Source organism: Suricata suricatta, chromosome 16 (genome assembly GCF_006229205.1).
Source record: "Suricata suricatta isolate VVHF042 chromosome 16, meerkat_22Aug2017_6uvM2_HiC, whole genome shotgun sequence".
In the NCBI taxonomy this organism is placed as follows: Eukaryota; Metazoa; Chordata; class Mammalia; order Carnivora; family Herpestidae; genus Suricata; species Suricata suricatta.
In genome coordinates, this window is record NC_043715.1 from 26,327,478 (window position 1) to 26,337,421 (window position 9,944).

Below are 9,944 nucleotides of genomic sequence, written 5' to 3' on the forward strand. Positions count from 1 at the left end.
AAAAAGTGTGCTCAATGTGATATTTAGAAGACGGAAAAGAAATTCTGTTTCTGGTGCTGACTAGGAAACAAAAATGCTCTACAAAGTCTTGTTAGTGGTAGTAACAAGGCGAGGGACTCAGTCCTCTGATCAGCAACCCCAACAGCGAAGAGCACAGACCCTGGGCTCAGAATGCCTGACTCTCAATCCCTGGCTCTGCCATTTATCTGCTGTGTGGCCTTGAGCAAGTTACTTAACATCTCTGGTCTCAGTTTCCCCCTCTACAAAACGGCTGACAGCGAGGGTGCTCCCATAGGGTACTGCCAGGATTAAGTACAGTAAAGCACTTAGAATGACAGCTTGTGCCATTATCAGCAGTTCTTGATGGCTGGGGGCAGCAGAGCAGATCAAAACCCCAAGAGATGTGTGAAGTTTATGGATTATGTAAAGGGGGCAAAGAGTTAAAACTGGTTGAGAACTACGGCTCGAGGTTCCCCTTTTTTTAATTTCATTTTTTTACATTTATTTATTTTTGAGAGACAGAGTGTGAATAGGGAAGAGGCAGAGAGAGAAAAAGAGACACAGAATCTGAAGCAGGGTCCGGGCTCTGAGCTGTTAGCACAGAGCCCGATGTGGGGCTCAAACCCAGGAACCATGAGATCATGACCTGAGCCAAAGTCGGATGCTCAACTGACTGAGCCACCCAGGCGCCTCTCAAGGTTCCCTTCTTAACTGGAAGATGGAATGCTGGGATACCAGTGGAGAGCAAGGGGGCCAGGGAGGGGACAACAGATTCAGATCCCATAAGGTGCACCCTTCAGGGCCCCTGGGTCCTTATCTATGCAGCAAATTTCACTCAGTGGGATTTAATCACTAACCATCGAGGCTCTGGAGGTGATGGCCCTAGGATCTCATGGCTCCACGTAGTTTTCCCAGATGGGCCACCTCAGCATCTCCCGGGAGTTTGACAGAAATGCAGCATCCTGGGGGCGCCTGGGGGGCTCACTCAGTTAAGCGTCTGACTTCAGCTCAGGTCATGATCTCATGGTTTGTGGGTTCGAGCCCCGCATCAGGCTCTGTGCTGACAGCTCAGAGCCTGGAGCCTGCTTCGGATTCTGTGTCTCCCTTTCTCTCTGCCCCTCCCCTGCTTGCACTCTATTTCTCTCTCTCTCAAAAATAAATGAAACATTAAAAAATTTATATAAAAAGGAAAGGCAGCATCCTGGGCCCCACCAGACCTGCTCAGTCAGAATCCCTAGAGTGGCACTTAGCACCCTGTGTTTTAACAAGTGCTCCCGGTGATTCTGCAGCGGGCTGAAGTGTACAGAAACGCCAGGGGGTGGCCGGGTGGGGCATCTTGCTAATGCAGATTCTGATTCAGCAGGTCTGGGAGAGACCTCACGTCTATGTATTTTTTTAAATGTTTATTCATCTGAGAGAGAGAGAGTAGGGGAGAGGCAGACACAAAATTCAAAGCAGGCTCCAGGCTCTGAGCTGTCAGCACGAACCTGACATGGGGCTCGAACTCACAAACCATGAGATCATGACCTGAGCTGAAGTCAGACTCTTAAATGACTGAGCCACCCAGGCGCCCTGTAATGTCTGCATTTCTAACAAGCTCCCAGGTGACGCTGAGGCCACCCATCTGAGCCTGAGCTCCTAGACTGGAGGTTATGATATGGCCACCCCATGGGTGACCGCGTGCTAGAGCGGCTCTGCTTTAGCCCACACTTGCCATAATAAGGTAGACGTTGTGTCTGGTCCTCACACGAGGACTGTCAGCCTCACACCTGGAGTCTGCAGGCCAGGTCTCTGCAGATCTCTGAGTTTGTAGTATTTGGTCTAGAGAGTGACACCGTCAGCCGGAACCACTGGCCCAAATGGCTACACTGGCTGGAGTCAGATCGTATCTCAGATAAGTCTTCATCTAAGCTGCGCTTTCGCCCCATTTCCTAGATGAAAAGATCCAGGAAGACAGATGGTAGCCGTATCAGGCTCCCTCAGAGAAAACAGAACAAATGGGATCTCTATATATATAGAAAGAGAATTCTTGTAAAGAATTGGCTCATGCAACTATGGAGGCTGGCAAATTCTGTACCTGCAGGACAAGCGGGAAAGCTGGGAATTCAGGTCAGAGGTGATGTGGCAGTCTTAAGTTCCAAAATCCACAGGACAGGACAGGCAGGCTAGAAACTAGGCAAGATGTCTATGTCTCAGTATTTTTGTTTTAAGTAAACTTACCCCCCAATGTGAGGCTCAAACTTACAACCCCAAGATCTAGAGTTGCATGCTCTACTGATTGAGCCAGGGGCCAGCTGGGCGCCCCTCTATGTTGGAGTCTTGGAGCTCAATTCCTTCTTCTTGGAGAAATCTTGGTCTCTACTTTTACAAAATACCTTCAGTTGAGACCCACCCACACAATGGAGGGTAATCTGCTTTAATAAAAGCCTACTGATTTATTTTTTTTTAAGTTTATTTATTTTTGAGAGAGAGACAGAGCATGAACAGGGGAGGAGCACAAAGAGAGGGAGACACACAGTCGAAACAGGCTCCAGGCTCTGAGCTGTCTGCACAGAGCCCAATGTGGGGCTCGAACTCACAAACCATGAGATCATGACCTGAGCCAAAGTCAGACACCCAACTGACTGAGCCACCCAGGTGCCCCAAAGTCTACTGATTTAAATGTTAATCATATCTAAAAAATACCGACACAGCGACATCAGACTGGGGCTTAACCAAACAACTGGTCACCACAGCCTAGCCAAGTTGACACATAAAATTAACCATCACCACAAACTTCAGCCTCCGGGAGACCTGCCATGGGGAAGAAAAACAGGGTTCTGGGGCTGGAATTGTGGGCCAGCCCTTCCTAAATGTGGGAGCCGGGTGGGCCTGTCCCAGCTGGAAGGGGAGAGAGGAGCTGGGTGTGGCCATGCTGGTGGAGAAAGTAATAAAACAAGAGCAATGATAATGTCTGTCCCAGGCCCTGTGCCCAATACATGATGGACTTTAACTTCTACGGCTTCACGACATCCTTAAGCGAGACGTTAGGACTACTCCCATTCTCCAGATGAGCAAAATGAGGCTTGGAAGGATATGCAATCCCGAGCCTCTGCTACGATGACTCTGGATAAGCCTTTGGTCCTTCTGAATCTTAGTTTTCTTGTCCATCAAATAGAAAGTACAAAATGCCTAACGCCCTGCAGGTGCTGGCTCACAATGAGGACAACCTCTCCGTGGCTCCGGGCTGTTCTCAGGACCACGTCCAAGCCCCCCACCCCGCCCCTGACAGAGCCCGCACAGTTCTGGCTCCAGCTATGCCGTCCACTACCCAGAGGTCCACCGCGCTTCTCTGGCATAATGTATATGCGGTTCCAGCTGCCTGGAGCGCCCTCCCCTCTTGTTTACTTTGCTATTCTTGTTTACTTTGCTTTTTCATTCTTCCAACTCGGCTCTGCAAAACCAAATGCAATCGATACCACTATGCCCCCTCCCACCTCCCCGCTGCCACCCCATCCAAAACGAGAAAGGCTGACAATACCAAGTGGTGACAAGGGCGTGGAGCACCTGGAACTCTCATGCTGCCAAAGGGAGTGTGACCTGGGACGACCCCCTTGGAGGGACGTCGGGCAGGGTCTACCTCAGCTACTCAGATGCTTCCCCAGGATGAGCCAGCAACCCCCCACAGAGAAAGGACCCCCCCCCCCCCACAATGACTTTCACAGCAGCACTATTTCAGGTAGTCCCAGGCTGGACGCATCCTGAACACCCATCATCGGGAGATGGGATCAAGAAATGTGAGCACACACTGCCGGCAGCACGAGGGCACCAACCGGACGGACGGGTCTCGTGAATGTGCTGAATGGAGAAGACCCGACAGAAAGGAGTGCACGGTCCTCTCTGACTGACATCAAGTGCAGGCGCAAGGGATCTGTGCTGCTGGAAGTCAGGAGGGAGGGGTGCTTGTGACCTGAAGGGGGCACCAGGGGGCATCGGTGATGATCGTGTTTCTCTGTTCCTTGTCGAGGTGCTGCTGACAAATGCTCTGGGTTGTAGTCAGCCATGGAGTGCTATGTGTGGCATGTCTGCTCCATTCTGTATGTCTCATAACGAGGTAGGATGCGGGGACTCCTCTACAACCCCCCTGCCCCCCCGCCTCCCCACTGAGCCCCTGGTCGTGGAGGAGGCGCTGACATCATCACCATATTGTAAGTACAGGCTTAGGGACACATTGCCGTCCTTCGTCGGAAGTAAGGAAGACCGAAAAGGTGACGGGGGACTACAGATGCTCAGAATTCCAGGGTTAGTGGAGTCTGGGGTTTCAGAATCCTGAGTCCCCTGGATCCCTGAGCTGAAGGGCTTTCGGCTCATCCGGTGCCACCTTCCCAGGCATACTCCAACATCCCACAGCCCCGGTGCTCTGGGTGGGGGAGGGAGGGGTCCGGCCCCAAGCTGCTCCGGCTCCTGGGCCCTCCCTGCAAATCCCCTGCCAGGAGACAGCCCCCAGAGTGGGCCGGGCTGGTGCCAAGGTGAAGGGCGGCATCACGACACAAATCGCTTCTCTACCTTAGTGAGGCTCGCTCCGCCGCTGCGCTTGGAAGACACCACACTCCTGACAGGCAGCCAGGCCATTATGGGGATAAATATAGATGCAGACAGCACAGCCTGGAGGCTGCAGCAGGGGTCTGATCCCTCTGGAGTCCCCATCAGACCGCACCCAGGGGAGGCTGTTCTCTGCAGCCCCACCTAATCACTAAGCTCTGGCCCCTGGGGAAGGGGTCTCCCTTGGGCCCCTGAGGCCCCCGGTTCAGCTCAATCTTGGTCCGAAGGGCTTGGCCTTATGTCTCCCCAGCCTATCACTCGAGGGGCTGCATGGTGGCCTCCATCCTACCCTCCACCCCTCTGGGAGTCAGGAGTCAGGGCCTATTTCTGCCCCCTCCTCCCTCCTAGGCCTCAGCTCCTTCGTGTGCAAAGTGCAGCAGGCAATGCCTGTCCTCCGCCTCCCAGGGAGCGTGACACAGGACAGGTGTGGATATAGTCTGGGGTGCAGAAAGGACTTTGGGAACTCAGGAGTGGGTCTGGCCAAGCTTGGGGGTGGACCAAGGTAATAGAGGCTGGAGTCCATGGTGACAGTGACCAGCAGCCAAAGTTATTCCAACCTGGCTTCATTTATAGGGGATTGTGGGGTAGCCTTGTGGATGGACGGCAGCTCTGGGCCTTGCCCTGTGGTGCCCATGCCAACCCAGGGACTACTGTGGGGAGACTAGAGACAGGGCTTCCCAAAAAGTGTGTGAATTCTTCCAAGTTCCTTCGCCTCTCTGTGCCTCAGTTTCCCTGCCTGTGAAAAGCCTGGGCTCCTTCCAGCCTTGAGGAGTCTCTAAATACCTCTCAGTCTTTCTTGGACTGCTCTGAGCCTTAGCCTCAAGGTCCCACCCAAAATCTCTGGGCTGATGGACGCTGAAAGTCACCGGGCTCACCCAGTACCGAATCCCCTCATGGGTTCCCACATATGAGGGGCCAGGCACCTCTGCTCACCCGTCCGCATGCAGGGCTTTCCCTACTCTGTTAACAGCTTCTTTTAGTTCCAGTAGCTTTTATGCTGCCCTGCCCACACCCTGCCACACTGAAGGGGTGCTCCCTGCTGCACCCCGCCTCAGCCAGACAGCAGGAGAGGTGTCTGTGAGCCGGACAGCAGGTGCTGCTTCAGGCCCACGGCCTCCTCAGCAAGTCCTTCTGGTCAAGGACATCACCATCGGCTCTTGGGCTCTGGGTCCCAGCTCCCAGGAAGTCCTCCCTGAGGAGAAGGAAACAGTAGTGTGGACTGGGTGTGCCTAGCCCTGCCCTGAGGATTACAGCATTCCGTTTAGGCCTCCCCGCAACCCCAGGACATGTGTCTCTTACTAGCACCCCATTTTACAGATCAGAGAACTGAGGCACAGAGAGGTGATGTAGAGGTTAGAGGTTGAATTATGTTCCCCCCAAAGCTAAGCTGAAATCCTAACCCCCGAATTCCTCAGAATGTGATCTCATCTGGAAATACAGGAGCTGCAGATGTGACTAGTTAAGACGAGGTCGTCCAGCGGTAGGATGAGCTCTTAATCCAGTACGACTGGGGTCCTTGTGAGATGGACCATATGAAGACACCGAGGGAAGGAGGCAGAGACCGGAGCGATGCCGGCGCAGCCCCCAGAAGTGGGAAGAGGCAAGGAACATGCCTCCCCTAGAGCCTTTAGAGGAGCATGGCCCTGCCCACACCTTGAATTTGGACTTCTGGCCTCCAAAACAGAATATATTTCTGTGCTTTGGAGCCAACCCGTTTTGAGTCCTTTGTTACAGCAGCCCTAGAAAATGAATACACTACCCAAGGTCATCCAGCTGGTCCAGGGCAAACCAGAGGGTGACGCCAGGCAGCTGGGCTCCCTGTGTGCACGGTGCAAAGCGCACCCCTCCCCAAGGGGCCGCGGGGTGACTTGGAAAGATGGCTGGGGCCCAGAGGAGGGAGAGGTTGAATGGTGTCTTCTGCTGGGAGCTGAGCACGCTCTCTCCTGCATCACGGGGAGGGGACAGCAGGGACACGGCTGGCAAGCCAGATGCCCCAGCTCCCGCCAAGACACAAGAGCCACCGACAGGAGAAAGAGAGCTGGGTCATAAGGAGAATGGACTCTTGGAATACGCTAAGCATGTTCCCTACTGAAGGCTTTTGCATGTGCTGTGTCCTCTGCCTGGGGCACACCTCCCTCTTTCATTCAAAAATATCCCCTGAGCACGTGCCGGGCACCAGGCTCGGCTGGGCTACAGCCATGAACCAGAGACCAGGGCCCTGGATTAGCATGGCAGCTTGAACATCACCACCATCTGCCCGAGAGGCCTCCCTGAGCCTCGCACACTGGCCCCCATCACTCACTTCACCTTGCTTTCTTCTCTTTGTGGCATTTTCCACTATGACGCCTTCATGCCTCCTTGTCATCTGGCCTCTCTCTGTCCCCCCCCCCCCCCAATTCCACTCTGAGCCCCACAGCTGTGCCCCAGCCTCAGCCCAGTCCTAGGGAAGCTGCTTAGTAAACCTCTGCTGAGTGACAACACACAGCGCACAGAAGGTGGGACCCAAAGCCACAGGCGGAAGAGGAGTCACATCCACGCACAGCCCTCTTCAGCTTACGAACCCTTTCAAAGCTGCCTGAAGAACCCCATGGAGATAGAGAGGGGACAGATCTTGGTCTAAGGGTCCTTGTTTCCTAGACAAGGAAGCGGAGGTCAGAGGGGTTCAGAGATGTGGCGCAGGTCACATGGGGAATGGGTGGCTCTCCCCAGGACACCTCAGTCCCCTGAGTGGGCAGCCCATGGCAGCTGTGGCCACCTCCGTCTCCTCTAGCCCCAGGTCCTCCAGTGCCAGACACGTCTGTTTCCCTCCTCCGTCAGCAAGCCCGCTGCCCTGTGACGGTCCCCCAGCACTTAGCACGGAGAGCAGGGCTCCCTCCGGAGACCCAGGAGGGCAAGCTCATGACTCCTCGGGGCTCCAGCAGCCAGCATCACAGGCCCCTTTAACAGGAGGCCACGACGCGGGGCAGACCGAGTCACTTATCTTCTCTAAGTGCAGGGAAAGGGCCCTGGACAAGATGGACACTATCCTTGCCTGTTTGTGGGGTTGACACTCTGGGAAGAGGGGCAGATAATAAGGTGATACACAAATAAATGGGTGTTGGAAGGTGGCTAATGCCTGAGAAAAACTAAGCAAGGTGATATATAGTGAGCAAGTGGCAGCTAATTAGCCTCAACCCAGACCCTGAAGGAAGAAGGTGAGGACAGAGCTAGTGGAGACTGAACAGCACAGTCCACTGGACGTCACCATGGGAGCAGAGGCCGGGTGGCCCAGTGAGGACACAGAGCACTGGGCTGGAAACAAAAAGGCACCTTGGACCCCCCCAACCCAGTTCTTAGGCAGTGCAGGACCTCAGGAAACCATGACTCCTCTTAGGACCCCATATTCTCCCTCTGGATAGTGGGGGTGGGACATGACTGTCCCCTTGTCCAGTTGCTGGCTGCCAAGATCCTAGGGTGACCAAGCCTCCTGGCTCCCAAGGAGTCCATCCTGCATCCTGCAGGGGGCTGGGCAGGAGGGGAGGGAATCCTGTTCCCTCTCTGAGGCCAATTCTCCAAAGGAGAGGGGGCTGGGTTCTTGAAATGATTGGCCCTGATTCTGCAGCCCCTGGAAGGGTTAGAGGGGGAGAGAGGGAGGAGGCCTTCCATCAGGCAGACAGGGCCCTGGGCTGAGGGCTTCTCAGTAGGGGACCTTGCCTGCCCACAATGCTCCCTGATCGGACAGGGGTATTCTCTTCTCTGTCACTCGTCAGAGCCCTGGGAGACCAGCCCAAGGTGCAAGGAATGGGAGCACTTTCAGATCTACCCTCCCCCATGATGTTCTTGTAGAACCTTTCCCACTCAGGACTCTGCACCTTGAACAGTCCACAAGTCTGACATTTGGCTTCTGAGGCTCCTCTCGCCAAGCAGGAGGTGGGAGAGGGAGGAGCAGGCGCCTGAGAAAGTCCCAGAAGGAATCCTAAATGCAGTTGCACTGGGCTTACGGATAGTCCCAGGAATAATGATACTCACAGTTAACGGTCACGGAGTGCCACACCAGTCAGAATGCTGGCACATGAGCCCTTTGTCACCTAATTTAATCCTCACAGCTACCTTTAAATAAATGCCCAATAACCCTAAAAGCTTACAAAGTTATACAGAGTATTGTTCTCATTACTTGACAGGTATAGAAACGGAGGCTCTATCCCCGGCCCTCTTATGTACCTGAATTTTTAATTTCCACGAGCCCTGGGATGGGGGGGGGTCTCTTGAAACACCACACTTGCCACTCGTGAAATGCACCCCACTTTACAGAACCCCCGCCCCCTGGTCCCAGCCTCCCAGCAGCCCTAGAAACAGGAATGTGTCATAGTTTGCTTCATCTTACGGATGGAAAAAGCCCCAAGCTCAGTGAGTGACAAGGCACACGGACAGGAAGGGGCAGAGGGCAAGGAGAACCCAAGCATCCACATTCCCAGGCCCTGGTTCTTTCCATGGAGAAATGTGCCTGCATGACCCCTCCTGCCGCGGCCACATGCCTGGGGCAGTACCAGTGCTCACTGGGCCCTGTGCCAGAGGATTGCAATAAAACCACTCCTTTATGTCTTTATGTTTGCACCCGGCCTCCAGGCACACAGGTCCTTGACAATTAGCCCATTTTACAGATGAGCACCAGGAGGCTCAGAGAAGAGGAACAGCCCCCAACCCAGCACTAGGTGGGCATTCAGACCCAGCTCTCCCAAAGCACAGGTGGCAACTGCTGGAGGTTACAAAGGGGTTCCCACCCCCACCCCAATTACTGAAGCTGTGGGTGCCCCCGAGGAACAGAAAAAGCCCTCCACCCATGGGTGACAGCCCACACTCCTAGGCAAGCAAAAACTAAGGGCAGACAAAACAAAGGGCAGCTCATAATTCTCCCAGATCCCTTGAGGGTGTCACTTCCTGAAACACAGAACAGGGCTGGAAGAACCACAGAGAGCAGGATAAACCCTCAACGGGCTATCAGAGCCCTGGGTTCCAATTCCACTTGCCATTGTGGGCAAATCACAGTCCCCTTTGAAGGAGCCCCTTCCCAAAGGGCTTGTCCAAGGAGGGGGGCAGAGGGCGGGGCGGGGCTAGGATGGGAAGAGGGGAGTAAGACATCTCTCTTCTCAGAAAAACAGGGCTTCCAGAAACGCAAAGGAAGGAGTCTTGCTCTCTCTCCCATGTACCCCCACTCCACCCCCTTTAAGCACACAGGTGCCAGACATCTTTTGCGAAAAAACTAGTTTGCAAACACACTTCGACTTCTGGGAAGCTGCCCAGCTCCACGCCCTCCCTTCATTCCCTCTTCGTGGGCTGGGAGCTGGCTTCCCGGCAGAACGCTGGGGCGGGAGTGGGGAGGGTAC

The 9,944-nt window shown here is 54.4% G+C and overlaps 1 protein-coding gene across 1 annotated transcript in view; it reads right to left on the reverse strand.

Moving 5' to 3' along the window:
• Positions 1-9,944, reverse strand: part of CPNE2 (copine 2) — a 46,737-nt gene that overhangs the window by 34,295 nt on the left and 2,498 nt on the right. The window lies entirely within an intron of this gene.